Source organism: Eriocheir sinensis, unplaced genomic scaffold, assembly GCF_024679095.1.
Source record: "Eriocheir sinensis breed Jianghai 21 unplaced genomic scaffold, ASM2467909v1 Scaffold1622, whole genome shotgun sequence".
In the NCBI taxonomy this organism is placed as follows: Eukaryota; Metazoa; Arthropoda; class Malacostraca; order Decapoda; family Varunidae; genus Eriocheir; species Eriocheir sinensis.
In genome coordinates, this window is record NW_026110987.1 from 14,009 (window position 1) to 41,108 (window position 27,100).

The 27,100-nt window shown below is 43.9% G+C and overlaps 3 long non-coding RNA genes across 25 annotated transcripts; 1 reads left to right on the forward strand and 2 right to left on the reverse strand.

Annotated features, from left to right (window-relative positions):
* The first annotated feature begins 2,033 nt into the window (after window positions 1–2,033).
* On the forward strand, window positions 2,034–26,841 carry LOC126990413 (uncharacterized). 8 transcript variants are annotated; one of them, XR_007744342.1, is made up of 4 exons: window positions 2,034–2,065; window positions 16,110–16,227; window positions 23,126–23,220; window positions 26,807–26,841. It is a non-coding gene; the product is annotated as an uncharacterized LOC126990413 (long non-coding RNA). The 8 variants fall into 8 exon arrangements; XR_007744337.1 differs by lacking the exon at window positions 2,034–2,065 and adding an exon at window positions 11,673–11,934; XR_007744339.1 differs by lacking the exon at window positions 2,034–2,065 and adding an exon at window positions 13,523–13,592.
* On the reverse strand, window positions 16,234–17,623 carry LOC126990414 (uncharacterized). Of its 10 annotated transcripts, none has more exons than XR_007744353.1 (4): window positions 17,410–17,623; window positions 17,182–17,257; window positions 16,878–17,105; window positions 16,234–16,573 (listed from the first exon to the last, which is right to left on the reverse strand). It is a non-coding gene; the product is annotated as an uncharacterized LOC126990414 (long non-coding RNA). The 10 variants fall into 10 exon arrangements; XR_007744347.1 differs by having other exon boundaries at window positions 17,182–17,333; XR_007744350.1 differs by having other exon boundaries at window positions 16,878–17,257.
* LOC126990415 (uncharacterized) lies at window positions 22,046–23,117 on the reverse strand. Of its 7 annotated transcripts, none has more exons than XR_007744355.1 (5): window positions 22,933–23,117; window positions 22,538–22,623; window positions 22,366–22,451; window positions 22,237–22,279; window positions 22,051–22,193 (listed from the first exon to the last, which is right to left on the reverse strand). It is a non-coding gene; the product is annotated as an uncharacterized LOC126990415 (long non-coding RNA). The 7 variants fall into 7 exon arrangements; XR_007744359.1 differs by having other exon boundaries at window positions 22,237–22,330; XR_007744356.1 differs by lacking the exon at window positions 22,237–22,279 and having other exon boundaries at window positions 22,046–22,193; window positions 22,323–22,451.
* Window positions 26,842–27,100: the final 259 nt, after the last annotated feature.

Here is a 27,100-nt window from a genome sequence, read left to right on the forward strand (position 1 = left end):
GAGAGGTTTTAATAGCTGGGTTTACAAGAGGTTTTAATAGCTGGGTTCAAGAGAGGTTTTAATGGCTGGGTTTACAAGAGGTTTTAATGCCTGGGTTCAAGAGAGGTTTTAATGGCTGGGTTCAAGAGAGGTTTTAATAGCTGGGTTCAAGAGAGGTTTTAATGGCTGGGTTTACAAGAGGTTTTAATGGCTGGGTTTACAAGAGGTTTTAATGGCTGGGTTTACAAGAGGTTTTAATGGCTGGGTTTACAAGATGTTTTAATAGCTGGGTTCAAGAGAGGTTTTAATGGCTGGGTTTACAAGAGGTTTTAATGCCTGGGTTCAAGAGAGGTTTTAATGGCTGGGTTCAAGAGAGGTTTTAATAGCTGGGTTCAAGAGAGGTTTTAATGGCTGGGTTTACAAGAGGTTTTAATGGCTGGGTTTACAAGAGGTGTTAATAGCTGGGTTCAAGAGAGGTTTTAATAGCTGGGTTCAAGAGAGGTTTTAATAGCTGGGTTCAAGAGAGGTTTTAATAGCTGCATGGGTTTACAAGAGGTTTTAATAGCTGGGTTTACAAGATGTTTTAATAGCTGGGTTTACAAGAGGTTTTAATAGCTGGGTTTACAAGAGGTTTTAATAGCTGGGTTCAAGAGAGGTTTTAATAGCTGGGTTCAAGAGAGGTTTTAATAGCTGGGTTCAAGAGAGGTTTTAATAGCTGCATGGGTTTACAAGAGGTTTTAATAGCTGGGTTTATAAGAGGTTTTAATAGCTGGGTTCAAGAGAGGTTTTAATGGTACATATCTGCTGAATGTTGCTGTTATGTATCTTGACATGCTCTCAGGGTAAGGAGTGTTCTGATATGGTGCCCTCCCCCCCTCCCCCAGCACCTGTCAGACCTGGAGACTCCCCCCTGAGCCTGACGGTGGAGCTGTGGGCCCTGCACCAGACCCCCACACCCCCCCCACACCACCCACAGCAGGGGCAGGGCGTTGAGACTCCCCCCACAGGCTAAGACAGGGAGGGACTTGAAGATCCAGGTTTTTGTCATCTGCACAGGAATTGACACGTGGTATTTGGGAGCAGTGAGTAGCGGGCTTTTTTTTTTAATATAGTTTCCTTTTTTGTGTGTGCCCTTGAGCTGTCTCCTTTGTTGTGGAAAAAAAATACTTGACAAGGCTTTCATAGGTGTTTGGGGCATTTCCAGGGGTAGTTTAATGACCCTGGTGGTAGTCTGACCCTTCCTCTGTGCAATGAACTTGAAAAAACGCTCATAAAAATGCAGATATTAACCCAGTAGCAGCGGGGATCATGTTTCTTAATGGTCCCTCCAAGCGAGAAAAATGAGAAAAAATCGCCCCTCACACAAACCATTTCATATATATCAAAGCATTTGCGATCAGATTATGTATCATCTATTTTTGGGGTTTATATCATGGCACAAATTAATTTAGCCTGTCGCTGCTACACGGTAAAGCCACAAATTTGGCCCGTCGCTGCTACACGGTAAAGCCACAAATTTGGCCCGTCGCTGCTACACGGTAAAGCCACAAATTTGGCCCGTCGCTGCTACACGGTAAAGCCACAAATTTAGCCTGTCGCTGCTACACGGTAAAGCCACAAATTTGGCCCGTCGCTGCTACACGGTAAAGCCACAAATTTAGCCTGTCGCTGCTACACGGTAAAGCCACAAATTTGGCCCGTCGCTGCTACTGGGTTAACCTCATTATCATGTTAAAATCCCTGTATCTTACTGTTATCTTCCTCTCCCTCTATATTATTTGTCAATCTCTCTGTCTCTCTCACAGATGTCTAAGGTTCCGCCCATGCAGCTGAAGGGTGCCAATGCCTACACATGCGTCGACCACAGGTGTGCGCTGGACATTGCCTACAATTCATGGTGCAAATGGTATGTTGGCGGAATTCTTTGATGTATTTGAGGGACTGGGATACCTGCTGGATGGTACGGGTAAATTACTTGAATCACAACTGAGAGAGCCCGGGTTCGATTTCCAGGCAGAGTGGAGAAATTTGGGCGGCTTTTCCGATACCCTATGCCCCTGTCCACCCAGCAGTGAATGGGTACCAGGTATTAATCGGGGGTTGTGTCCCATCTCCTGGGGTCTGTTCCCTTCTCCTATAATCCTTTCCTCTTCTGTCTCTCTCCGGCATATGACCACAGATGTTGCACCCGCTAAACAAAACTTTCCTTCCTTCCCCTTCTGTCTCTCTCCGGCATATGACCACAGATGTTGCACCCACTAAACAAAACTTTCCTTCCTTCCCCTTGTCTCTCTCTCCGGCATATGACCACAGATGTTGCACCCACTAAACAAAACTTTCTTTCCTTCCCCTTCTGTCTCTCTCTCCGGCATATGACCACAGATGTTGTACCCACTAAACAAAACTTTCCTTCCTTCCCCTTCTGTCTCTCTCCGGCATATGACCACAGATGTTGCACCCACTAAACAAAACTTTCCTTCCTTCCCCTTGTCTCTCTCTCCGGCATATGACCACAGATGTTGCACCCACTAAACAAAACTTTCCTTCCTTCCCCTTGTCTCTCTCTCCGGCATATGACCACAGATGTTGTACCCACTAAACAAAACTTTCCTTCCTTCCCCTTCTGTCTCTCTCCGGCATGTGACCACAGATGTTGCACCCACTAAACAAAACTTTCCTTCCTTCCCCTTCTGTCTCTCTGTGGCATATGACCACAGATGTTGCACCCACTAAAAACTTTCCTTCCTTCCCCTTCTGTCTCTCTCCGGCATATGACCACAGATGTTGCACCCACTAAACAAAACTTTCCTTCCTTCCCCTTCTGTCTCTCTCTGGCATATGACTATAGATGTTGCACCCACTAAACAAAACTTTCCTTCCCCTTTTGTCTCCCTCCGGCATATGACCACAGATGTTGCACCCACTAAACAAAACTTTCCTTCCTTCCCCTTCTGTCTCCCTCCGGCATATGACCACAGATGTTGCACCCACTAAACAAAACTTTCCTTCCTTCCCCTTCTGTCTCTCTCCGGCATATGACCACAGATGTTGCACCCACTAAACAAAACTTTCCTTCCCCTTTTGTCTCCCTCCGGCATATGACCACAGATGTTGCACCCAATAAACAAAACTTTCCTTCCTTCCCCTTCTGTCTCTCTGCGGCATATGACCACAGATGTTGCACCCACTAAACAAAACTTTCCTTCCTTCCCCTTCTGTCTCTCTCCGGCATATGACCACAGATGTTGCACCCACTAAACAAAACTTCCCAACAGTTGAATTACAGTTTGGTCCAAGTGCTGTCCCTGTGGCTCACCCTCCTAGAGAAATACCTGTTGCTCTGAGGGATAAACTTAAGAAGGAATTAGACCATATGGAAAGACTAGGTGTCATTGTTGAAGTAAATGAACCCACAGATTGGCTTAATAGTATGGTTATTACATATGACTGAGTTTTTTTCCCTTTCCCTTGTTTTCTATTTGAGCCTAACTACTAACAAGGCTTCAGTTCTTCCTGAGTGATGTGATAACTTGTTCTCTGCCATCCACTTGTTAAAGGATTCCAGGCAAACTTCCTTGGCATCCTTGTGTGTTACAGCTAATATATATACTGTGTCATCTGCATATAGAAGTAGTGGATAGGAAACACTAATTGACATATCATTTATATAACATAAGAATAAAATAGGTCCCAGGATTTATATATATTTATTTATTTTCTTTTAATCAAGGTTTTAGTAAGAAGAGGAACCCTGTACCCTGCCTTCCACTACACACACACACACACACACACACAAACACACACAAACACACACACACACAAAAAAAAAATATATAAATAAAAAAATAGCCCAGTGATTTTTCCATTTCTTTACTTGCCTCCTAAAACATAACCCACCCTCGTTTGACCCCACCATGACCTCTCGCGACCTAACCTAACCTGACCTGACCTTTCCCAGGGAGCGTCGGCGGAGATCGAGCTGGCTGAAGGTTGGCGGCCGGGTCAAGCTCGCCTCTGACAAGGATTTCCGTGACATGCGCTCGGCCAATGTTGTTGACCTCGGCTATGACAATCTTACTAAGGTGGTGGAGGTGGGGAACGGCATCTACATTGACGACGGACTCAAGGAGATCGCTGAGACTACTACTACTACTATTAGTATTACTATCCTCTATACTGATATATGTACTATTAAATCCTCTATACAGCTACTATGTGTACTATTGAATCCCTTATATAGTACTTCCATGACAGCTGATCGGTGATACTACTGCTACTACTACTATGACCACTCAATCCCTGGTAAGTACAATGTCATTATCATCATCATTATTAAGGTTAAGGTCCATTTAATTCAATCTTCCTGAGCGGTTGGACGCTTTATGGCTCTCCTCCATTCTACTCTGTCTTCCGCCCAATGCTTATACAGTCCTATCAATCCAAAGTCTTCCTGTACACACCTTCTCCACGTTTTCCTAGGGCTACCAACTGGTCTCCTTCCTTCTACCTCCATTCTGCTCTGTCTTCCACCCAATGCTTATACAGTCCTATCAATCCCAAGTCTTCCTGTACACACCTTCTCCACGTTTTCCTAGGGCTACCAACTGGTCTCCTTCCTTCTACCTCCATTCTACTCTGTCTTCTGCCCAATGCTCATCCAATCCCATCAGTGCCAAGTCTTCCTGTACACACCTTCTCCACGTTTTCCTAGGGCTACCAACTGGTCTCCTTCCTTCTACCTCCATTCTGCTCTGTCTTCCACCCAATGCTTATACAGTCCTATCAATCCCAAGTCTTCCTGTACACACCTTCTCCATCTTTTCCTAGGTCTACCAACTGGTCTCCTTCCTTCTACCTCCATTCTACTCTGTCTTCTACCCAATGCTCATCCAATCCCATCAGTGCCAAGTCTTCCTGTACACACCTTCATGTTTTCCTAGGTCTACCAACTGGTCTCCTTCCTTCTACCTCCAATCTCTCCAACACTCCCAGCACTGTATCCTCCCCTGCTCTCTTTACATGTCCAAACTATCGGAGTCTTTCCCTTATGAGCACTGTTTCCAGGTCCTCTACTAAAACTTCCAGCACTGTGTCCTCCCCTGCTCTCTTTACATGTCCAAATCATCGGAGTCTTTCCTTTCTGAGCACTGTTTCCAGGTCCTCTACTACAACTCCCAGCACTGTGTCCTCCCCTGCTCTCTTTACATGTCTCTGCCAAATATTTCCCTCTCCCTGCCTCTGTCCCTGCCAAATCACTCTCTCCCTGCCTGTGTCCCTGCCATATCTCTCCCTCCCTGTCAAATCTAGCCTCTCCTCCTTACCTAACCTACCTTACCCTACCCTAAGCTACCCTAACCTCCCTGTCTCTCTCTCCACCAGGTTGACAAGCCACCACCAAGCTGGGGTTTTTCAGCCGCTGCCGAGTGGCTTAAAACTACCCACATGCTGTCCAGAAGATCACCTATCAACCCGGACTCTAGATTCTAGGATTAAAGATGAGTTCTGGGAGGGCAGCATGAGCCAAAGCAAGATGGTGCATGTATATACTTATGAATGTATACACTTAGAATATCTCTAAGATAAGGCTTTCGTCGGAGTTGTGGATATTTCCAGGAGTAGTTCTATGACCCTGGTGGTAGTGTGACCCTTCCTCTGTACCATGAACCTGAAGAAACACCTATTTGACAAGGCTTTCGTCGGAGTTGAGGGAATTTCCAGGAGTAGTTCTATGACCCTGGTGGTAGTGTGACCCTTCCTCTGTACCATGAACCTGAAGAAACACCTATTTGACAAGGCTTTCATAGGAGTTGAGGGCATTTCCAGGAGTAGTTCTATGACCCTGGTGGTAGTGTGACCCCTCCTCTGTACCATGAACCTGTAGAAACACCTATTTGACAAGGCTTTCATAGGAGTTGAGGGCATTTCCAGGAGTAGTTTTATGACCCTGGTGGTAGTGTGACCCCTCCTCTGTACCATGAACCTGAAGAAACACCTATTTGACAAGGCTTTCATAGGAGTTGAGGGCATTTCCAGGGGTAGTTCTATGACCCTGGTGGTAGTGTGACCCCTCCTCTGTACCATGAACCTGAAGAAACACCTATTTGACAAGGCTTTCATAGGAGTTTAGGGCATTTCCAGGAGTAGTTCTATGACCCTGGTGGTAGTGTGACCCTTCCTCTGTACCATGAACCTGTAGAAACACCTATTTGACAAGGCTTTCATAGGAGTTGAGGGCATTTCCAGGAGTAGTTCTATGACCCAGGTGGTAGTGTGTCCCCTCCTCTGTACCATGAACCTGAAGAAACACCTATTTGACAAGGCTTTCATAGGAGTTGAGGGCATTTCCAGGAGTAGTTCTATGACCCAGGTGGTAGTGTGACCCCTCCTCTGTACCATGAACCTGAAGAAACACCTATTTGACAAGGCTTTCATAGGAGTTGAGGGCATTTCCAGGAGTAGTTCTATGACCCTGGTGGTAGTGTGACCCCTCCTCTGTACCATGAACCTGAAGAAACACTTATTTGACAAGGCTTTCATAGGAGTTGAGGGCATTTCCAGTAGTAGTTCTATGACCCTGGTGGTAGTGTGACACTTCCTCTGTACCATGAACCTGAAGAAACACCTATTTGACAAGGCTTTCATAGGAGTTGAGGGCATTTCCAGGAGTAGTTTATGACCCTGGTGGTAGTGTGACCTCCTCTGTACCATGAACCTGAAGAAACACCTATTTGACAAGGCTTTCGTCGGAGTTGAGGAATTTCAGTAGTAGTTCTATGACCCTGGTGGTAGTGTGACCCTCCTCTGTACCATGAACCTGAAGAAACACCTATTTGACAAGGCTTTCACTTAGGAGTTGAGGGCATTTCCAGGAGTAGTTTTATGACCCTGGTGGTAGTGTGACCTCCTCTGTAACATGAAACTGAATATACAGCTATTTGAAAAGGCTTTCTTAGGAGTTGAGGGAATTTGCAGTAGTTTTTCTATGACCCTGGTGGTATTGGGTCCCCTCCTCTGTACCATGAACCTGAAGAAACTCCTATTTGACAAGGCTTTCATAGGAGTTGAGGGCATTTCCAGGAGTAGTTCTATGACCCTGGTGGTAGTGTGACCCCTCCTCTGTACCATGAACCTGAAGAAACACCTATTTGACAAGGCTTTCATAGGAGTTTAGGGCATTTCCAGGAGTAGTTCTATGACCCTGGTGGTAGTGTGACCCCTCCTCTGTACCATGAACCTGTAGAAACACCTATTTGACAAGGCTTTCATAGGAGTTGAGGGCATTTCCAGGAGTAGTTCTATGACCCAGGTGGTAGTGTGACCCCTCCTCTGTACCATGAACCTGAAGAAACACCTATTTGACAAGGCTTTCATAGGAGTTGAGGGCTTTTCCAGGAGTAGTTCTATGACCCAGGTGGTAGTGTGACCCCTCCTCTGTACCATGAACCTGAAGAAACACCTATTTGACAATGCTTTCATAGGAGTTGAGGGCATTTCCAGGAGTAGTTCTATGACCCTGGTGGTAGTGTGACCCCTCCTCTGTACCATGAACCTGAAGAAACACCTATTTGACAAGGCTTTCATAGGAGTTGAGGACATTTCCAGGAGTAGTTCTATGACCCTGGTGGTAGTGTGACCCTTCCTCTGTACCATGAACCTGTAGAAACACTCATGAGAACCCAAATGACCCCCTCTTTGACCTTTATGAATAGGTAATGTGAGAAGCGAAAGTCTTGCAATACTGCCCTTAGAGAACACTCATTAGAACCCGATTTATAACTTTTTTGGGCGGTACATAAAATCCCTGCTCAAGGTCTCCATACAGCAGGAGGTGTAACGTATGTGTGGGTTTTCGAGCAAAATCTGGAAACCTATCTACGTTATTGGGGCTATTTCCTTGCAAATGGGGACTTTCCTGGGAGAGTACATCACGGCAAAGCCATTTCTGGTCTCGAAATTGCGATACAGCACCTACCGGTCGAGATAGCCTTGTCTCGTTCTGTCTCTCTCTTATCTCCGTGTTATGTAAAGGCTGGCCTCTAACAATACATGCAAAAACATATGTAACTGTACCTTATGGGCTATTAAGAAATGTTTCAAATGTTTTAAATGTTTCAAATGTTCTGTCTTTACCTCTCAGTTAATTAATTCTTCCTCATATATATATCTTGATTGCCCTCTCATCTTTTTAATTAATCCTCGATCGCTCTCTCTAAATCATCCCAGCCAGCTGTTCCTCATAGTGGCACTCACACACTTGTGCACAATTTTCTGTACATACCAAGATCCATTTCTAATCGTCAGCCAACTCTAATATAAATTCTTTCTCCCACTCCTCTTTATAATAGTTCTGTCTCTCTTATCTCTGTGTGTTCTGTCTTTACCTCACAGTTCATCATTTCTCTCTATCTCATAATTCTTGCCTTATGTGTAGTTCTGTCTCTTATCTCTGTGTGTTCTGTCTTTACCTCACAGTTCATAATTTCTCTCTGTCATAATTGTTGTCTTATGTCTAGTTCTGTCTCTCTTGTCTCTGTGTGTTCTGTCTTTACCTCACAGTTCATAATTTCTCTCTGTCATAATTGTTGTCTTATGTCTAGTTCTGTCTCTCTTGTCTCTGTGTGTTCTGTCTTTACCTCACAGTTCATCATTTCTCTCTATCTCATAATTCTTGCCTTATGTGTAGTTCTGTCTCTCTTGTCTCTGTGTGTTCTGTCTTTACCTCACAGTTCATCATTTCTGTCTATCTCATAATTGTTGCCTTATGTCTAGTTCTGTCTCTCTTGTCTCTGTGTGTTCTGTCCTTACCTCACAGTTCATCATTTCTCTGTATCTCATAATTCTTACCTTATGTCTAGTTCTGTCTCTCTTGTCTCTGTGTGTTCTGTCTTTACCTCACAGTTCATCATTTCTCTCTGTCATAATTCTTGCCTTATGTCTAGTTCTGTCTCTCTTGTCTCTGTGTGTTCTGTCTTTACCTCACAGTTCATCATTTCTCTCTATCTCATAATTCTTACCTTATGTCTAGTTCTGTCTCTCTTGTCTCTGTGTGTTCTGTCTTTACCTCACAGTTCATAATTTCTCTCTGTCATAATTCTTGCCTTATGTCTAGTTCTGTCTCTCTTGTCTCTGTGTGTTCTGTCTTTACCTCACAGTTCATAATTTCTCTCTGTCATAATTCTTGCCTTATGTCTAGTTCTGTCTCTCTTGTCTCTGTGTGTTCTGTCTTTACCTCACAGTTCATCATTTCTCTCTATCTCATAATTCTTACCTTATGTCTAGTTCTGTCTCTCTTGTCTCTGTGTGTTCTGTCTTTACCTCACAGTTCATCATTTCTCTCTGTCATAATTCTTACCTTATGTCTAGTTCTGTCTCTCTTGTCTCTGTGTGTTCTGTCTTTACCTCACAGTTCATCATTTCTCTCTGTCTCATGATTCTTACCTTATGTCTAGTTCTGTCTCTCTTGTCTCTGTGTGTTCTGTCTTTACCTCACAGTTCATCATTTCTCTCTGTCATAATTCTTGCCTTATGTCTAGTTCTGTCTCTCTTGTCTCTGTGTGTTCTGTCTTTACCTCACAGTTCATAATTTCTCTCTGTCTCATAATTCTTGCCTTATGTGTAGTTCTGTCTCTCTTGTCTCTGTGTGTTCTGTCCTTACCTCACAGTTCATCATTTCTCTGTATCTCATAATTCTTGCCTTATGTCTAGTTCTGTCTCTCTTGTCTCTGTGTGTTCTGTCTCTACCTCACAGTTCATCATTTCTCTGTATCTCATAATTCTTGCCTTATGTCTAGTTCTGTCTCTCTTGTCTCTGTGTGTTCTGTCTTTACTTCACAGTTCATCATTTCTCTGTATCTCATAACCCTTGCCTTATGTGTAGTTCTGTCTCTCTTGTCTCTGTGTGTTCTGTCCTTACCTCACAGTTCATCATTTCTCTCTATCTCATAACCCTTGCCTTATGTGTAGTTCTGTCTCTCTTGTCTCTGTGTGTTCTGTCCTTACCTCACAGTTCATCATTTCTGTCTCATAATTCTTGCCTTGTCAGGGTATTAGGCTTTATTATTAACAGGACGGTAACCAACAGGAGTGCAGAGGTTATCCTCAGACTCTATTTAGCGTTAGTTAGGCCACATTATGCTGTCCAATTTTGGTGCCCACACTACAGAATGGACATCAACTTGCTAGAATCAGTTCAGAGGAGGATGACCAAGATGATTCAGGGGATGAGGAACCTCCCATACCAAAATAGGCTGAAACATCTAAACTTACATTCACTAGAGAGACGAAGAGTGCGGGGAGATCTGATAGAAGTATTCAAATGGGTCAAGGATTACAACAAAGGCGATATAAGTAAAGTATTGAGAATTAGCCAGCAGGATAGAACACGCAGTAATGGATTTAAATTAGAAAAGTATAGATTTAGGAGAGATATATGCAAGCATTGGTTTAGTAATAGGGTGGTGGGGGAATTGAACAGACTCCGCAAGCACATAGTTAGTGCAGGGACGATAGCTTGTTTTAAGAGTAGACTGGATAGCTACATGGACGAGGACGACAGGTGACAGTGAGGTGTGGGTGCAGTAAGGTGACGGGGTGCTGGATGCGTGCCTGGGTACCGCCGGTATAGCGAGGATCAAGCCTCTACCTGTAACCCCTGTAACTACACCCGGCCTCTTGCAGTTTCCCTATGTTCTTATGTCTTACAACTCACAAAGCCTAGCTACCATCTGCCTGGAAAACCGCTGCGATCATTTCCATTCCTAAGGGTGATGGTAACTTTAGACCTATTTCCTTAACTAGCTGTCTGTGTAAGATGACGGAAAGGATACTACTTAAGCGCTTGACTGTATAAGTGGGAGATACCACGTCACGGAGTCTGTATGGCTTTATGAAGGGACTGGTGACTGCTTGATTCAGTGCTTGAGTTCTGTTTGTCGTGCTTTCATTGACCTCAAAGGTGCCTTGGACATAGCCAATAAAGAGGTTATATTGGAACAACTTATTTTAAAGGGCGTTAAAGGGAAATTACTGGGGTGGCTCAAAGACTATTTGCATGATAGGAAGGCTGAGGTGTGGTTTCATGCTCTGCTGAAGGGAGTTTTGAATTGGGCACTCCACAGGGAGGGGTCCTTAGTCCTTTGCTCTTTAATATTCTCATGGACAAAATTGCACAGTACCCCTTTCCTCAGGGCACACAAGTTTTTATATATGCCGATGATATACTTCTTCAGTGTAATGCTCCACGGATGCTTACTGTAGCCCTCCACCAGCTTAAGACTTGTGCACTTCTATATGGGTCTAGTTGTTAATTAATCCAAAACTAAATTTCACTCCTCCACCTCCTTGCACCCACTTATAGATCCACCTTTCCTCTATCCATCCACACTATCTACATCTTCCTATCCTTATCCGTTCTCTTGCTATCCATGTGTTTATCCAGGACTATGCCTATCATCTATCTTTCTTGGGGGTCAGAATAGATGGAGTATGTCACGTATCAATGACGTCAAACTCGATCGTGTCCACTGTTACAAATACTTGGGTGTCCATCTTAGCTTTAATAAACTGAGTTAATCACGTTGCCATAGTGCTGCCATAATTCATACACAGAGACTGCCATGATTTATAGGCAAATTCCATAATTTTAACATTGCGGTACGACAGTTTGGTCCGCCTGGCGCCATCATGCCCAAAAGAAGAAGAAGAGGAGGAGGTTGAAGGGCCGGCCTGCGTGGCGCCATAAACATTACTTTTTCTCGTGTTTTCCTTCAAACTACAATGAAGAGAAGATCCACAGCCTGTGAGAAGAAGGTGGAGAGGACAGTGGCGGCCAGGGAAAGGAAGAACAACCGCAGAGAAGCCTTCATGTGACGAAAGTGCCCATCCACTACGCCACCACCACTACCACAACCACAACCACCACTACCACAACCACTACCACCAAATCACCACACTAAGGTGACGTGAAATCTGCAATTCACTAAATCTACCACCAGAAAAAATGAACCACCAGAAAATCGTTGGTTTCGAAACGGTATGTTTGAAGTTAGTTTACTGGTAGGTTTTCAGGGTAGGCCTATGCATGGATAAGCTATAACTGAGTATTAGAAACAAATCAGTACTAGACAAGTGGAGGAAGAGGCCTGCTGTTGATGTGCCGAGGACCCCCAGTGGGTTAGGTAATTGCTTCCGGCAAAGGCCTATAACAAATGTGTTGACAAAATCCTTTAATATTAATCTAGAGTTACCATTGTTTGGCTACAACATGGCCTATAGGCATAACAGAAGTGACCTAAGTTTGATGCACATAGGACTTATACTTCCTGAGTTATGACGTAAAAAATGTTGTGTTTCTTGGATTCCCGGACAATGATATTTTTGAAGAATAAAATCTCCCAGAATGCTTATTTATGGGGGGATTTTGATAATAAAAAATACACCCTTGTGACATAAACACGCCACCTGTCCGCTTGTCAAAACCAATATTTTTTGTCCCTGAAGGCTGTACAGGGACCTAGGGAAAATAGAGGGAGTTGAGGGGGGCAGAGCATTAAGATAGGTTAGAGCTGTGTGTAGTACGAGCCTCCCATAGGTCAGAGGGGCCAGCCTCAGACAGACTGGTTAAGGAGTGCCACGCGGCTCTCCCGTCTCGCTGGGCGCCGATTTAGTCCCCGGGGCCGACAAAACCTTTCCTTGTCTGGATTAATTTCTCGTGTGTTACGTTACAGACTGTGGTCGTGTGAGAGTGTAGAAAAGAGAAAATTCAGGGTGTTTCATGTGGTCCACAACAGGGATATCGTGTGCTGGCCCTAGGCGCTGAAAAGTCACGCATTTAGTGGTACATAGGGTGCTTCGTGGTGCAGTGGTTAGCACACTCGGCTCACGACCGAGAGAGCCCAGGTTTGATTCCCGGGCGGAGTGGAAAAATTTGGGCGGCTTTTCTGATACCCTACGCCCCTAACCACCCAGCAGTGAATGGGTACCAGGTATTAATCGAGGGTTGTGTCCCGTCTCCTGGGGTCTGTTCCCTTCTCCTATAATTCCTTCCCCTTCTGTCTCTCTCCGGCATATGACCACAGATGTTGCGCCAACTGAACGAAACTTTCCAACTGTTCTCTTCTATAATTCCTTCCCCTTCTGTCTCTCTCCGGCATATGACCACAGATGTTGTGCCGACTTAACGAAACTTTCCAAATTTAGTGGTACATAGAAAGTAACATTGCCTCCATAGTAAATATCATCATGTCTTGCACAGAAACAAATAGTCAGGGTCTCAAAAATAATAGGCTACCCCTTCCTCAACAATACACATTGTTGTTGTTATTATTATTATTATTATTATTATTATTATTATTATTATTATTATTTCTACTACAATTTTTATTTCTTCATAGCTTACACTGGTATAGGAAATTGCCTTTATCATATTTGTTATTATTATTATTATTATTATTATTATTATTATTTCAGCTAGATGTTGTCATGACGTGTGGTCCATCAAGCACGGCGCAACTTCCAGAATCGCCAACCAGGTGGTGGAGTTGAACACACGCATCATTCCCAATGCTCAACACCACCAGCGAGGACTTGTACTCGACCACCACCACCTTTCACTCGTAACTACTGCAACAAAAAACAAGAACAAGAACAACACCACCTTGAAATACACCACCACTCAACACCATTCACCACCACCACCAACACCACCACCAGGGTGCTCTGTGAAGGGTTTAGTGTCCATGTCGTCAAGTCCATCTCCCTCAATCTGTTCTGGGACCATTTTAGTTGCGGTTCTCTGTATCCTTTCCAACTCCACATACTCCATCACTTCTTCCCGCAAGCTGTTCCATGTGTTAACACTTCTATGTGAAAAACTTTACTTTTTCCAGTCACTTAAACAGGCTCCTTTATTAAGTTTCCTTCCATGTCCTCTCAGCCCCAAGTTAGTGATGCTAAGAAGAGATCATCTCTATCCACCTCATCAAACAGGGGCTTCTGGTGCAGTGGTTAGCACACTGCTCACGACCGAGAGAGCCCGGGTTCGATTCCCGGGCGGAGTGGAAAAATTTGGGTGGCTTTTCTGACACCCTACGCCCCTGTCCTCCCAGCAGTGAATGGGTACCAGGTATTACTAGGGGGTTGTGTCCTGTCTCCTGGGATCTGTTCCTTCTCCTATAATTCCTTCCCTTCTGTCTCTCTCTGGCATATGACCACAGATGTTGCTCTGACTAAACCAAACTTTCCAACTGTTCCCTTCTCCTATAATTCCTTCCCCTTCTGTCTCTCTCTGGCATATGACCACAGATGTTGCTCTGACTAAACCAAACTTTCCAACTGTTCCCTTCCCCTATAATTCCTTCCCCTTCTGTCTCTCTCCGGCATATGACCACAGATGTTGCTCTGACTAAACCAAACTTTCCAACTGTTCCCTTCTCCTATAATTCCTTCCCCTTCTGTCTCTCTCCGGCATATGACCACAGATGTTGCTCTGACTAAACCAAACTTTCCAACTGTTCCCTTCTCCTATAATTCCTTCCCCTTCTGTCTCTCACCGTCATAAGACCACAGTTGTTTCTCACACTAAACCAAACTTACCCTCTGGTCGCTTCTCCTATAATTCCTTCCCCTTCTGTCTCTCCGGCATATGACCACAGATGTTGCTCTGACTAAACCAAACTTTCCAACTGTTCCCTTCTCCTATAATTCCTTCCCCTTCTGTCTCTCCGGCATATGACCACAGATGTTGCTCTGACTAAACCAAACTTTCCAACTGTTCCCTTCTCCTATAATTCCTTCCCCTTCTGTCTCTCTCCGGCATATGACCACAGATGTTGCGCCCAATAAACAAAACTTTCCAACTCTTTCCTCATCAAACTTATTTACCAACTTGTACAGTGTGATCAAATCTCCTCTCTCCCTTCTTTGTTCCAGTGTCGTCAAGTCCATCTCCCTCAATCTGTCTTCATACGTCATATTCGAGAGTTCTGGGACCATTTTGTTGCAATTCTCTGTCTTGAGTCCAACATAATAATCTTCCTTTGCATAGTTTTTCCTTTTTTCCTTATATGCCTCATCTTGGTATTCAAATCCTTCCATAGTTTTCATCTGTCATAGTTAATGGCCATTCTTTCCTAAGGGGCACTCGTGACTGCCTCCTTCATCTAACTCAACATTTTTTGTGAAAATTAGGTCAAGTCTTGATGGTTGGTCATCCCCTCTCAGCCTTGTTTCTCCTTTAACCCACTGTATCAACAGTTTATCACATCAGGTGTGTGTGTGTGTGTGTGTTTAGCTAGTTGTTGTATTTACCTAGTTGTAGTTTTATAGGGCCTGGGCTTGACGTTCGTGTGGTCCTGTCTCTGTATCTACATTTATCCAACTTTTCCTTGAAGCTTTGCACACTCCTTTCTGATACTACATCCTTACTTAGTCTGTTCCAAACCTCTATATTTCTTTGCGGGAAGCTATATTTCTTTATGTCTCTCAAGCATCTTCCCTTCCTCAATTTTTTACTGTGTCCTCTTGTGTTCCTGGTGGTAATTTCTTCTTTTAGTAGTAACTCCTTGTTGTCTACTTCTTCCATTTTGCTCAATAATTTGTAGATTTCTATTAGGTCTCCCATTTCTCTTCTTTGTTCTAGTGTTGGTAAGTCCATTTCCTTTAGTCTCTCCTCGTATGTCAATCCCTGGAACCATTTTTGTTGCCATCTTTTGTATTCTTTCTAGTTTCTTGATGTGTTTCTTTTTATGGGGAGACCACACTGCCTCTGCATGTGTGTGTGTGTGTGTGTGTGTAAGATTGACTGACTGATGAATGAATAACTGCGATTAAGGTTGGTATTGCAAGACACTTTCCCTTCTCACATCAGCTACTTCTAAAGGTCAAAGGGGGATATCAGTCAGGTTCTAATGAGTGTTTTTCAGGCTCATGGTACAGAAGAAGGGTTAAACTACCACCAGGGTCATCAAACTACTCCTGGAAATGCCCACAACTCCTGCGAAAGCCTTGTCAAATAGGTGTTATAATACGACCCTAAGTAAATAACTTCCTGATGGAGTGGATGATTGACTTGGCATCTTGTAGCCTTACTCTCAGCTATTTCAAGTTCCCGACTGATGTACTAACACCCTCAGATTGGCTACAGTGAAGGTCGTGGCAGAGAGTGTACTCAAACTCCTACTGTGAGCTACTCCTGATGCCTGCGCCCTCACCACCCCTGTGAAGGACGCCCAGCTGACCCAACCCTCCTCGGTGAGTCTGTCCCACTTAATGTTGCAAGAGTTATCCGGTATACCTTCACTCTCTCATGCTTTCCCTATGTCCTGTGCTGTCCAACTTAATGATGTGAGAGTTAACTGGTGTTTTCACTATCATCTTTTTAGAGTGTCTGATTAAAAACTAATGCAGGAGTAATGGTGTTTTTTGTTCCTGTTGAGTGCCTGGACCTATCAGCTGTCTTGTGCTGTCCAACTTATTAATGCAAGAGTCATGGTGTTTTTTGTTCCTGTTGGGTGCCTGGACCTATCAGCTGTCTTGTGCTGTCCAACTTATTAATGCAAGAGTCATGGTGTTTTTTGTTCCTGTTGGGTGCCTGGACCTATCAGCTGTCTTGTGCTGTCCAACTTATTAATGCAGGAGTAATGGTGTTTTTTGTTCCTGTTGGGTGCCTGGACCTATCAGCTGTCTTGTGCTGTCCAACTTATTAATGCAAGAGTAATGGTGTTTTTTGTTCCTGTTGAGTGCCTGGACCTATCAGCTGTCTTGTGCTGTCCAACTTATTAATGCAAGAGTAATGGTGTTTTTTGTTCCTGTTGAGTGGCTGGACCTATCAGCTGTCTTGTGCTGTCCAACTTATTAATGCAGGAGTAATGGTGTTTTTTGTTCCTGTTGAGTGCCTGGACCTATCAGCTGTCTTGTGCTGTCCAACTTATTAATGCAAGAGTCATGGTGTTTTTTGTTCCTGTTGGGTGCCTGGACCTATCAGCTGTCTTGTGCTGTCCAACTTATTAATGCAAGAGTCATGGTGTTTTTTGTTCCTGTTGAGTGCCTGGACCTATCAGCTGTCTTGTGCTGTCCAACTTATTAATGCAAGAGTAATGGTGTTTTTTGTTCCTGTTGAGTGCCTGGACCTATCAGCTGTCTTGTGCTGTCCAACTTATTAATGTAAGGGTCATGGTGTTTTTTGTTCCTGTTGGGTGCCTGGACCTATCAGCTGTCTTGTGCTGTCCAACTTATTAATGCAAGAGTCATGGTGTTTTTTGTTCCTGTTGAGTGCCTGGACCTATCAGCTGTCTTGTGCTGTCCAACTTATTAATGCAAGAGTAATGGTGTTTTTTGTTCCTGTTGAGTGCCTGGACCTATCAGCTGTCTTGTGCTGTCCAACTTATTAATGTAAGGGTCATGGTGTTTTTTGTTCCTGTTGGGTGCCTGGACCTATCAGCTGTCTTGTGCTGTCCAACTTATTAATGCAAGAATTGGCCTGTATCTTCACTCTTAATCCCTTCACTACGGCCGGGCCAAAACAGCGCCCCGTGCCATATCCGGGATCGCCACGCGCGCCAAATTTCAAATGTCGCTATTGAATATAACAAGTTTTCAGCCATACGCTCAACATAATCATCATGTATTATATATGAAAACATGCAGAATGGACCAGACATATACAGGCAGTGCCACACGTGGCCACTTGGTGAACTGTCAAAGCAGTACTTTCCATAGAATTCAAGTTATGTACTAGAGTGGATCTGAGGCTGCCTCCAGGATACAAGGCCTTGGCAGAGTCACCGCTCTGAGCCTACGACCGCTCACTTATTACCTCTACTCGATTTCCTGACACTACTATTTGACCTGGAGAAGAACTGAAATCGGGTAGGAGTGAAGCGTGTGAAATGTCATAGGATTGGAGCGATGGCGGCACCATGGCCGTGTATCTCGGAGACAGCTTCGGACACACTCTATTCTATAACTTGAAATCTATGGAAAGTACAGCTTGGAGTTGAGTGGCCATATGCCTGTATAGCCAATGCGGTCCATTAAATGGTGCACATAAAGAAACTCACTACGGCCGGGCCAAAACAGCACGCCGCGCCGTATCCGGGATCGCCGCGCGCCAAATTTCAAATGTCACTATTAAATATAACAAGTTTTCAGCCATGAACTCAACACAATCATCATGTATTATATATGAAAACATGCAGAATTAAATGGTGCATATAAAGAAACATAAATTAATTGATAATTTTGAGATGTAAGCATAAATATAGAGATAAAATAACTTGTATATTGGTTAAAGTGAGCCAGGACGCAGTATGCGCGTCCTGGGATGTGGTACGGGGCACGCAAGGACACAGTGTACACGTCCTCGTGTTGTAGGGGTTAAGCCTTCCCTGTGTCCTGTGCTGTCACCTCTGTAATGCAAGTGGTGGACAATATGAGATACCCTTTGCCTCACAGTTAATGGCCACATAATGAGGTAGAGGAATGAGATAAAATTCATATAAAGCCGTATTTTTGAAAAGGGGAAGGGAGGACTCAACTGATAAAAGATGGCTCTATTTTGTACACTTTTTATTCCTTTTTAAATAAGAACACCATACATAGCAGGCAGTAGCTTAGCCAGTAGACTATTAGTGCTGCCTTGGAGAATCTTGGAACCATTTGCTGAACTGAGTGCAGACCAACGTGGCTCACATGAAGCACTTACGAGACTTGGCAACAGAAAACTCCTCAGTTGTATCCTTGACGTGCTAATTTCCATCAGTAACTCGTGCTGCTCAATACTCGTTAGAGAGAGGTGGTTCAATCTTGTTTGAACCATACTGACTCTTACTTCTTGAGTCCAGTTAATTTTGGAAAGGAGCGTTCACCACTGCAGTTGGTAACCATTAGAGTTGAATAAATCTGCAACGCGATCTCAACATTAGGAGAACAAGACCCAAAAGAATTATCAACTCTCAGACGATACAATGTCATCTCGTAAAGGTCTTGTTGAGATCCAGCAACAGTACAGCCGGGTCGGACCGCAACAGCATTGATCCAATATTTCCCAAAATATATAAGGTACGTCAAGTTTGCAGTATATTGACAGGCCAACATTCGCTGCAGATTTATCTTTACTAAATGTTATGATAACCCCTCGAATGTTGGTCTGTAAATGTGCCGGCAACTTAACGTACACCTATTGAATACACACCAGCAGAGCGGTCGCTTCTGAAAATAAAAAAACTATTTTATACCCCTTAGTCATCACGATATATTATTATACTCAATACCCTACCAACGTACTACTGGCTTACTCATGAGTACAGATACTATTGATAAGAGGCCAAAACTCACACTTAGATTCAGCTGTGTACTTGTGCCTCGACCGCCATTAAACCTTTTTTCTGTTATTGATATTTAATATAATCTATACTACTAAACTTTTATCTGCATTAACAGGTTAAGTATATTATGTATAACACACCCCTAACTTACCCTACAGACAGTCGAGGAAATACACATTTTAACCCGTCCGCTGCAATTGGCACGGATTTGGCTTTCACTGGTAGCCTGGTGAACTTATACTCCCAGGTCTTTCTCTGCCTCTGTGGTGGATAGTGGAGTGTTTTCCATATGGTATTGATGTGCTGGATATCCCCTCCCAAGGTGCAGGACTACATTTTTCTTCATTGAATTGTAGCAGCCACTTTTTGCTCCACTCCTGTAGCTTGGTGAGGTCTTCTTGTGGGAAATCCGTAGTCAAGGGGTTAAAAGAATCCATCACCAGGACCTTCATGCTATTCAATTTACACATGTTTATGTCTGCTGGAGCCTTGGGTCCAGCTGCAACACCCACAAGTCCGGATCTGGACTGCGGGCCGCCAGTTGAGTTGGGAAGCCCTGGACTATATGCCGTATACGGTGTACTACAATGCCAGGCTTATTATACTATCCCCTAGTGAAGTTTCCTATATTTTCTTATCCCGGAAGCAGTGACGGGCCAAATTTGTCCCGTGATATAAACCCCCCAAAATAGATGATACATAATCTGATCACAAATGCTTTGATATATATTATGGAATGGTTTGTGAGGGATGATTTTTTTTCATTTTTCTCGCTTAGAGGGACCATTAACCCCTAAAGGGCCGGAGGCGGCTATAGCCGCTTTTCCACGGAAGGGTCAAGCGTTTATAGTGCTTATTTTTTTTCGCGCTAAATTTATTTACTTTTCGGTAATTTTCGATGACCATTCGTTGGCAACAGTGCCAGAGATATGTTTAGGCTACTGCTTCAGAATCTTGCCCGCTCTCACAATGGACAGGCGTACTGACACGGATTCTGACGCGTCCGATTTCCTGCCAGACCCTGCCGAGCCCAGCAGAGCAACACGAGAATGAGAAGAGTATGCTACAATGACTCCCAAACCACACATCACAAGACTGTGTTACATAGAGAAATCTTAGAGTATTGACTATATATAAGAATTAGAGCATGGGGGCATCCGTTTTCATTACGCACTAGTCAAGGCCACACAAGCGAAACGAACGCAGAGCGGGCAAGAGCCTCGCTAACTCCAAAAGTCTCTCCTCTTCAACTCAATATTTCTCCAAAACCACAGCACATAGAAACGTTTTCATGCAATAATTAAAAAGAAGAAGAGTTGATGATGACTATGACGACAAAGTAATTTGTTATTGCATTGTAGTTCAGCAGAATCAAGTGTGTGAATATAGGCTATTTTCGGTGTTTGGTGCTGAGGTGCCGGTCCTGTGGATGTTGTAGATGACCACCCAGGCCGGCCCTTTAGGGGTTAAAAGACATGATCCCCACAGCTACTGGGTTATATATAGTAATATCATATATAATAATATTACAAAAAATTAGGAAAATGAGTAATTATTTTGTCTCGGCCTTCTGTGCCTAAGGGCAAAAAATTTAGTTACTAATTTTTTACATTCCCGCGGGGCCTGTAGCACGTGCTAAATGTGCTACTAGGTTAACCCCTTGAATGCGGATTTCCTACAGTTAGACATCACCAAGCTACTGAAATGGAGCAAAAAGTGGCTGCTACAATTCAATGAAGAAAAATGTAAAGTCCTGCACCATGGGAGGGGATATCCAGCACACCAATACCACATGGGAAACACTCCACTATCCACCACAGAGGCAGAGAAAGACCTGGGAGTGTATGTTACCAAGCTACCAGTGAAGGGATATCCAGCACACCAATACCACATGGGAAACACTCCACTATCCACCACAGAGGCACAGAAAGACCTGGGAGTGTATGTTACCAGGCTACCAGTGAAGGGATATCCAGCACACCAATACCACATGGGAAACACTCCACTATCCACCACAGAGGCAGAGAAAGATCTGGGACTATATGTTACCAGGCTACCAGTGAAGGGATATCCAGCACACCAATACCACATGGGAAACACTCCACTATCCACCACAAAGACAGAGAAAGACATGGGACTATATGTTACCAGGCTACCAGTGAAGGGATATCCAGCACACCAATACCACATGGGAAACACTCCACTATCCACCACAGAGACAGAGAAAGACCTGGGACTATATGTTACCAGGCTACCAGGGAAGGCCAAATCCGTGCCAATCACAGCGGACGGGTTAAATCGACACTGAGTCACTTGGGGCCATAATGAACTTACTCAGCAATACCCTTATACTGACTCACTATGTTACATAATAAGAACCACTACCAGGGCTGCACATATGAATCTTACCAGGGCACACACTAAGAATTATTTGTCCTGGTATAGTGTGGCTAATTCTTCTGGCTCCGTGGTGTAGTGGTTAGCATGCCTACCTATGAATCTGCCGGCCAGGGTTGGAATCCCCCTCCCTGGACAGTCATTTAATTGTAGCCCACTTATGAATTTTCCCCCAGAACATTTGAGTAAGAGTTAATTTTGTCATAGGTATGTAGGTGAGTAAGGTTATGTGATGTTCATCCTTCCTTTCTGGCGGGCTAGATGTACCAAGTGTTAGACCTTAATGTATAGCTATCTAGTTTTTTTTTTCTCTCTCTCTCTCTCTCTCTCTCTCTCTCTCTCTCTTCCTCCCTCCCTCCTTCCTTCCTTCCCAGTGTTCCTTCGTCCACCCTCAGACCTTCCTTCCTTCCTTCCTTCCCAGTGTTCCTTCGTCCACCCTCAGACCTTCCTTCCTTCCTTCCTTCCCAGTGTTCCTTCGTCCACCCTCAGACCTTCCTTCCTTCATTCCTTCCCAGTGTTCCTTCATCCAGCCTTATACCTTCCTTCCTTCCTTCCCAGTGTTCCTTCGTCCAGCCTCATACCTTCCTTCCTTCCTTCCCAGTGTTCCTTCGTCCAGCCTTATACCTTCCTTCCTTCCTTCCCAGTGTTCCTTCGTCCAGCCTTATACCTTCCTTCCTTCCTTCCCAGTGTTCCTTCGTCCAGCCTCATACCTTCCTTCCTTCCTTCCCAGTGTTCCTTCGTCCAGCCTCATACCTTCCTTCATTCCTTCCCAGTGTTCCTTCGTCCAGCCTTATACCTTCCTTCCTTCCTTCCCAGTGTTCCTTCGTCCAGCCTTATACCTTCCTTCCTTCCTTCCCAGTGTTCCTTCGTCCAGCCTCATACCTTCCTTCCTTCCTTCCCAGTGTTCCTTCGTCCAGCCTCATACCTTCCTTCCTTCCTTCCCAGTGTTCCTTCGTTCTGCCTCATACCTTCCTTCCTTCCTTCCCAGTGTTTCTTCGTCCAGCCTCATACCTTCCTTCCTTCCTTCCCAGTGTTCCTTCGTTCTGCCTCATACCTTCCTTCCTTCCTTCCCAGTGTTTCTTCGTCCAGCCTCATACCTTCCTTCCTTCCTTCCTTCCCAGTGTTCCTTCGTCCAGCCTCATACCTTCCTTCCTTCCTTCCTTCCCAGTGTTCCTTCGTCCAGCCTCATACCTTCCTTCCTTCCTTCCCAGTGTTTCTTCGTCCAGCCTCATACCTTCCTTCCTTCCTTCCCAGTGTTCCTTCGTCCAGCCTCATACCTTCCTTCCTTCCTTCCCAGTGTTCCTTCGTCCAGCCTCATACCTTCCTTCCTTCCTTCCCAGTGTTCCTTCGTCCAGCCTCATACCTTCCTTCCTTCCTTCCTTTTCATTGTCATTCTCCCTTGTGATGTTTTCCTTTCCTTCCTCCAGTGTGCCCCTGAGAGCTCCCTGCAGCACAGCGAGTCTCTTCTTGGACGGCTCAGAGGCACAGAAGATGTAGCCAGACTTGCCGGCCAAACCCGAGGGTGAGTACACACCCTGAGACACTTATGTTAGCCTGTCTGTCTGCCTCAACAACCCTCAACTCGTACAGGAAACTGTTAATTAAAAGATGAGACACTTATTGTTAGTCTGTCTACTTAAAATTAGTCTTGTCTTGGTCTGTTTACTTGGTCTAGACACAGAAAGTAATGACATCAAGATAATTATGGAACAACAATGAGAATAAGTCACACACCTGCCCAAAAAATACTCAGACTCGTGTGAATGTGTGTATATATATATATATATATATATATATATATATATATATATATATATATATATATATATATATATATATATATATATATATATATATATATATATATATATATATATAAACACATACTGTATTTGACGGCTCATAAGACGCACTTTTTTTCCCCAAAACTGTCCCTAAAAATCATCCTGCATCTTGCAAGGTCAAGGTTCAGCTTTGGGTTAGTGGCTAGGTAGGTCTTAGGGCCGTATTCTTAAATTAAACTTCTGTAACCACAGTAAAAAGCAGTGGCTCATATTCATCAAAACAAGCAAAGAAGAGAGATCGTCTTCGCTGCCCCACCAGGGGGCGCAAGCCCTCCTGGACCCCCCACGGATCCCAACGGAGTGATTCTCCATATCTACCAATAAATCTTCCCTTGTGTAATGATAGGCTAGGTTAAGTTATGTATTAGATTAGGTGTAGGGATGTTTGGGTGCCAGGTGGAGACCCAATAATGCTGTCCTTAGTAAATAAATAGTGACGAGTTGAAGTTCAATAGTCACTCCATAATGTTTGACACATTTTACATATAGCTACCATTTGCAGCAGCTATGAAATGAGTACTAAAATAAACAATTCCCTCTCATAGAAAAAAAGCCTCCTGAACACGATGGTGTATACAGATTTTTCATAAAACGCCAAATAAGTGAAGCACGGAACTATTTATAAAAACATTTCACATCATCCCCTCGGGGGTGGTGCGAGGGTAAACTGGTTTGCGGCAGTTTGTGGGCCTCGTTGCCTTGACAACCCTCGCCTTGCCTTGCTTTTTGTGTAATAATAATCCTTGATATGCACTTATTCACATTGTCGTAGTGAGTGAATGAGTCTTAATTGCTTCCAAGGGTAGCCTACTGATGTCCTTTTAACAAACATGGCATCATTATAGTCACCTGGCCATGTTTGGGTTCGTGCTAATCTCAGTATCTTTCCTTTTTAATAGTATCACAAGTATCCTTTGTCTCATTTTCCATTAATCTGATATTTTCTTTGTTATCACAATTCAGTGTCCAACGATTATTTTCCTGAACGTGCCTGTACATTTGCAGGAGAGGCTTACATAACTGAATCTTATAGATCTTGGCCTCCTCTTTCCAATGGTGCCTTTGTTTTGTAGCTGTGATGAATAGTTTTTGAGATAGCGCGGTTAAAAGAGATCCCTCTCCCCTGCTGGACTGCCCGAGCACACCTTAGGGCATTGGTTCCCAACCTGGGGGTAAATTACCTCAATTCTGTCCAAGAGAGCCTTGAAGTTGTTGGTCATTCTCAACAACGAGAAGGTTCAACTGATGTTGCAACGATGCCAGGCTGGCACTTTCAACCACGGGCAAGAATTTCAACAAATATGCAACTCCAACCATCTCACTGATGCTCTTGACATCTTTGGTAAGTCATTAGAGATGCAAAATGTACTAATACAATAAATAAAAGAAATTATCTCTAGTGTTTTAGTTTAGCCATATATATATAAATGTTGACAACATTTTGTGAAAGGGGTAACATGCTTAATGTGGCATGCTAAATTGGGTAACAAGCTGAAAAAGGTTGGGAACCACTGCAGGCTTAGGGGATAGTCTCGTTGCGAGCACTCAGCAAGGAAAGGGTTAAAAGGGATGGTGCTGAAAACAGGAACAGCGAATACTATGCCGTCAACAGGAACAGGGTGCAAGCCTCGGCAGCTTGTATGCTCTCCTGGACGTGACTGACTCACGTTCACCCTCTATCTTGGACGATACATCGGGTTAGCTTCCCTTCGGTGCCTCAAGAATAGGGAAACTGTGGCTGCTAAACCCTGGTGCCAAGCCTGCACCTCCAGCATAATAACTGGTTGAGGGAGTCTCCCTAACAACCGTAACACAGTGATTCGTGTTTTGTGTCATTTATCATTGATATTTGTTAGTAAAATTACTTTTATTTTGTATAAAATAACAGCTATAATGTTTTCTGGTAATATTTGGGTGGGATATGGGATGCATAAATGGTATTCATATTAATTTCAATGGAGGGGAAGTTCGTTTTGGTTTACGAGTGTTTTGTCATGCCGGCAAAAATTCCCCAACAAATTAACCCCTTCAACACAAGGACGCGTATACTGCGTCCTTGTGTGCCCCGTACCATATCTGAGGACGCGCATACTGTGTCCTGGCTTGCTTTAGCCAATAAACGAGTTATTTTATCTCTATATTTATGCTAACATCTCAAAATTATCAATTAATTTGTTTCTTTGTGTGCACCATTCAATTCTGCATGTTTTCATATAATTATAATACATGATGATTATGTTGAGTTTATGGCTGAAAACTTGTTATATTCAATAGCGACATTTGAAATTTGCCACGCGTGGCGATCTTGGATACGGCGCGGGGCGCTGTTTTGGCCTGGCCGTAGTGAAGGGGTTAAACTCATAAACTGACTGTATCTTTAAATTTCCGCCACTTGTAACGGACTGAGTCTTCCCCCAATTAGCCCACTATATCCAGGGTCTACTGTACCTTGGTAGTGTAGTGCATAACAACGATGGGTCTCAGCAGGCCTGGCAGACCATGGTGTTGTGGACTCGCTCAGTGCAAATATATTACATTGTCAATATATAGGTAGGCAGGCAAATTTTAAGTCCCCTGTGTGTGTGTGGTTTTTTATATAATATTATACGTTTCTCTCTCTCTCCCTTCTACTTTTAATTTCTTCTCCCTTTTCCTCCACTTACCTTCTTCCTCTTCCTTACCTCCTTCCTCCCTCCATTTGGTTCTCTCTCTCCCTTCCTTCTCCTTCCTCCTCCTTTCTTTCTCTTCCTCTGCTCATTACATTTTCTCTTCCTTCCCTCCTTCCTCCCTCCATTTGGTTCTCTCCCTTTTTTCCTCCTCCTCTTTCTCTCATATTTCTCTTCTTTAGCAGAGTTTCTCCTCCTGTTATTGCATCTTCCTCTTTTTCCTCATTTGGTCTCTCTCTCTCTCCTCTCCCTTCTAATTTCTTCTCCATTTTCCTCCACTTACCTCCTTCCATTTGGTTCTCTCCCTTCCTTCCTTCTTTCTCTTCTTCTGATCATCACATTTTATCTTCCTTCTTCCTCTTCCTTGCCTCCTTCCTCCCTCCATTTGGTTCTCTCCCTTCCTTCCTTCCTCCTCCTTTATTCTCTCTTTCTCTGATCATCACATTTTCCCTTCCTTCCTCTTTCTCTCATATTTCTCTTTTTTTAGCATAGTTTCTCCTCCTCCTCCTGTTATTGCATCTTCTTTCTCTTCTTCATTTGGTATAGGTCTCTCTCTCTCTCTCCCCCTCCAATCCATTAATACAGTTATTCTCCTCAGGTGTGTGTTGATGCTGGGACCAAGAAGAAGAAGAGGCGGAGAAAGAGGAGAAGGATGATGATGATGATAAAGGCAACAGGAAGATCAGAAGAGGAGGAAGAATGGAAGAAAAAGAAGAACAAGAGGAGAAGGAGGAGGAAGAATGGAAGAAGAAGAGAATACACACACACAGGCACATATGACAAACACCTTTTTATATATTGTTATGCCAGACATATACTTGGGTTCCGTGTCGCCGTCACAAGACTCCTTGGGAGGGAGATATGTAAACACCTTGCACAGCTTCTGTAGTTT